The sequence below is a fragment of the Cervus canadensis genome, chromosome 19 (assembly GCF_019320065.1).
Source record: "Cervus canadensis isolate Bull #8, Minnesota chromosome 19, ASM1932006v1, whole genome shotgun sequence".
NCBI classification, from domain to species: Eukaryota; Metazoa; Chordata; class Mammalia; order Artiodactyla; family Cervidae; genus Cervus; species Cervus canadensis.
In genome coordinates this window covers 6,609,192-6,613,490 of record NC_057404.1, presented here as the reverse complement: position 1 = coordinate 6,613,490, position 4,299 = coordinate 6,609,192, and the positions used below count along the sequence as shown (strand labels likewise).

At 41.4% G+C, this 4,299-nt stretch overlaps 1 pseudogene; it reads left to right on the top strand.

Annotated features, from left to right (window-relative positions):
* The first annotated feature begins 1,988 nt into the window (after positions 1 to 1,988).
* On the top strand, positions 1,989 to 2,804 carry LOC122422009 (annotated as a pseudogene).
* Positions 2,805 to 4,299: the final 1,495 nt, after the last annotated feature.

Below are 4,299 nucleotides of genomic sequence, written 5' to 3'. Positions count from 1 at the left end.
CTAACAGTCTGCACGCTGCAACTAAAGATCCTGCATCCCGCATGCCACAATGAAGATTGAAGATTCACTCTGCCGCAACTAAGATTCAGTGCAGCCAAATAAATATTTTTTTAAAGAGAAGATAAATATATCTTCAGATATATTATATATTCAGATATACATATCTGAATCACTTTGGCATACAACATTGTAAACCGACTATATCTCAATAAAATTAAAAAAAAAAAAAGACTGCAAAGACTTGATGAGGACAGAGATTCCTCTAAAACCAAAACAATCTTCCATAAGCAAATAAGATAACTTCTGCTTTGTCCGTTTAATGTAGATCCCCTAAGGTTTATATGGCATGGGGACATATAAATGGAACAGCACTTGCTAATTTGGAATATGGACTTTGGGCTGTTTTATTCTGAAAATGGGCTCTCAATAGGTATGACAGAGCTCTTTGAACTCAGAAACCAGTGCAGCAAAAACATTAAACTGCAAGCCAATCAACAAGGAAGAGTCAATCAGGAAAATGCTAGAGTCGATGATTATTTCATTTGCGTTCATCAATATGGCGTATCTGGGACTATTTCTTGCTGAGAAGCAGCAGTCCCTGTGCCTGGGAGCGGCCAGTGCGTGCCAAGGTATTTGGCAAGTGAAAGAAGTTTCCTTCCTGGAGCTAATACTTAAAGCTACTCATTTCTGGTAATATTATACTTTATGGTATTATTCATGTGATAATTAACAGCAGGCAATACCCTAAAAATGATTTTATGTACCAAAATGTGAAAAACTTTGTTTACTTTGGCACCTAGTGGGGGCAGAAGCTGTAAGACCAGATAAAAATCCTTTATCTGGATAAAAACCTTTCTAAAGTAGTAAGGTTTGAATTATAGATACTACATATTGGAATTACATATAGCTGTAGTTTAGATTTTCTTGTACCTTAGCCTTGTTTGGGAAAGCCTTTTCAGTTTTTGAGTATTTGTCTTTGATTTGGGAGTTCATACACAGCCGACCCTTGAACAACACAGTTGTGAACTGTGCAGTCCACCTACAGCAGATTTTTTTCAATAGTAAATATGATGGTAATACACTCATACACAACCATGAGGTTGGCTGAATCTGCAGATGCCAGATTGCACATGTGGAGGAACCACATATAGGGAGAAACCAGGAATCAGGGATCCGGAGGCCCAACTATAAATTATACACATATTTTTCACCTGAATGGAAGTTTGACACTCCTAATCCATGAGTTATTTATAGGTCAACTGAATTTTTTTTGAATCAGTCCAAGTTGGTTGGAAGTTTGGTAAAATTCTAAGTCTCAATGCTTTTTCTTTCTTTTCTAGATAAGATTTTGTTCAGTTTTCACTAAATAACATATAACTCTTCCCTACCTCCCTTATCTTTTCCCCATGACAGTGGCATCCAAACCTGTAAGGACTGATATTATATCATTTAAAGAAAGAATTTGGTCGAAACCAGCCATGCATGTAGTGTTTCCTTGCTCTTCCCTAATTTGTAAGTCAAAAAACAGATGAATGAACTATTTCAATTTGGTCTTGAATATATTTAATGTGCTATTGATGCCAATTGATGCTTTTAAATTGTGGTGCTAGAGAAGACTCTTGAGAGTTCCTTGGACAGCATGGAGATCAAACTAGTCAATCCTAAAGGGAATCAGTCCTGAATATTCATTGGAAGGACTGATGCTGAAGCTGAAGCTTCAATACTTTGGCCACCTGATGGGAAGAGCTGACTCACTGGAAAAGACCCTGATGCTGGGAAAGATTGAGGGCAGGAAGAGAAGGGGGTGACAGAGAATGAGATGGTTGGATGGCATCACTGACTCAATGGACATGAGTTTGAGCAAATTCTGGGAAATAATGAAAGACAGGGAAGCCTAGTGTACTGCCATTTATGGGGTTGCAAAGAGTAGGCCATGACTTAACAACTGGACAACAACATATTTTATAAGAATTCACAGATAGATAAGACAGCGTGTTGGGGTTTGAGAAGCAGTAATGGAGGCCGTCGAGCTTCCCCAATGTTGCGGGGAGTTGATGAGGAAGCGGTTCGCCAGTGCCCTGGATTGCTGAGCTCTCGCCGACTGCGTCTCCCTCTAGCGCCAGCGGGGTCATGCTGGCTTCGCGGATGGCGCGCGCCTCTTGGGGGGCCCTGGCGCGTGGGCACCGGGAGCGCGGCCGGGAAAGGGGCGCGCCCGCGGGGCTCTGCTCCCGCCCGCGCCCTGCTGCCTCGGTTTCCTGGCTGAGCGCTGGTGGCTACGCCCGGCCGCGCTCGGCTTGCGGCTGCTTGGGGCTAGCCCGTGAGCCCACTGCTCGGGCGCGGAGAAGGCAGCCCCCGGGCCCGCGACCGGAGAGGACGCTGCTGTTGAGGCCCGACGCGGCCAGTGGGGCCCGACGAGCGCCTCCAACCTGTATGAAAACCCATGGACAATCCCAAATATGTTGTCAATGACGAGAATTGGCTTGGCCCCAGTTTTGGGCTATTTGATTATTGAAGAAGATTTTAATATTGCATTAGGAGTTTTTGCTTTAGCTGGGCTAACTGACTTGTTGGATGGATTTATTGCTCGAAACTGGGCCAGTCAGAAATCAGCTTTGGGAAGTGCTCTTGATCCACTTGCTGATAAAATACTTATCAGTATCTTATATATTAGCTTGACCTATGCAGATCTTATTCCAGTTCCACTTACTTATATGATAATTTCAAGAGATGTAATGTTGATTGCTGCTGTTTTTTATGTCAGATATCGAACTCTTCCAACACCGCGAACACAGTTTCTAAGTATTTCAATATCAAAGAGGACACAAACAGATGGAGAAATATACCCTGTTCATGGATTGGAAGAATCAATATTGTCAAAATGGCTATTCTACCCAAAGCAATCTATAGATTCAATGCAATCCCTATCAAGCTACCAACGGTATTTTTCACAGAACTAGACCAAAGAATTTCACAATTTGTATGGAAATACAAAAAACCTCGAATAGCCAAAGTAATCTTGAGAAAGAAGAATGGAACTGGAGGAATCAACCTGCCTGACTTCAGACTCTACTACAAAGCCACAGTCATCAAGACAGTGTGGTACTGGCACAAAGACAGAAATATAGACCAATGGAACAGAATAGAAAGCCCAGAGATAAATCCACGAACCTATGGACACCTTATCTTTGACAAAGGAGGCAAGGATATACAATGGAAAAAAGACAACCTCTTTAACAAGTGGTGCTGGGAAAACTGGTCAACCACTTGTAAAAGAATGAAACTAGAACACTTTCTAACACCATACACAAAAATAAACTCAAAATGGATTAAAGATCTAAATGTAAGACCAGAAACTATAAAACTCCTAGAGGAGAACATAGGCAAAACACTCTCTGACATAAATCACAGCAAGATCCTCTATGACCCACCTCCCAGAATATTGGAAATAAAAGCAAAACTAAACAAATGGGATCTAATGAAACTTAAAAGGCTTGCACTACAAAGGGAAACTTATAAAGTTAAGGTGAAGAAGACAGCCTCAGCATGGGAGAAAAATAATAGCAAAATGAAGAAACAGGACAAGATTATCTCAAAATTAAAGCAACTCCTGCAGCCCAATTCCAGAAAAATAAATGACCCAATCAAAAAATGGGCCAAAGAAACTAAACAGACATTCTCCAAAGAAGACATACAGATGGCTAACAAACACATGAAAAGGTGCTCAACATTCACTTCATTATTAGAGAATGCAAATCCAAAACCACAATGACCGGGGTACCATTCACACCAGTCAGGATTGCTTCTATCCAAAAGATCTACAAGCAATAAATGCTGGAGAGGGTTGTGGAGAAAAGGCGAAACCTCTTACCCTGTTTGGTTGGGAATGAAAACTAGTACAGCCACTATGGAAACAGTGTGGAGATTCCTTAAAAAACTGGAAATAGAACTGCCATATGACCCAGCAATCCCACTTCTGGGCATACACACTGAGGAAACCAGATCTGAAAGAGACACGTGCACCCCAATGTTCATCGCAGCACTGTTTATAATAGCCAGGACATGGAAGCAACCTAGATGCCCATCAGCAGATGAATGGATAAGGAAGCTGTGGTACATATACACCATGGAATTTTACTCAGCCGTCAAAAAGAATTCATTTGAACCAGTCCTAATGAGATGGATGAAACTGGAGCCCCTTATACAGAGTGAAGTAAGCCAGAAAGATAAAGAACATTACAGCATACTAACACATATATATGGAATTTAGAAAGATGGTAACGATAACCCTATATGCAAAAC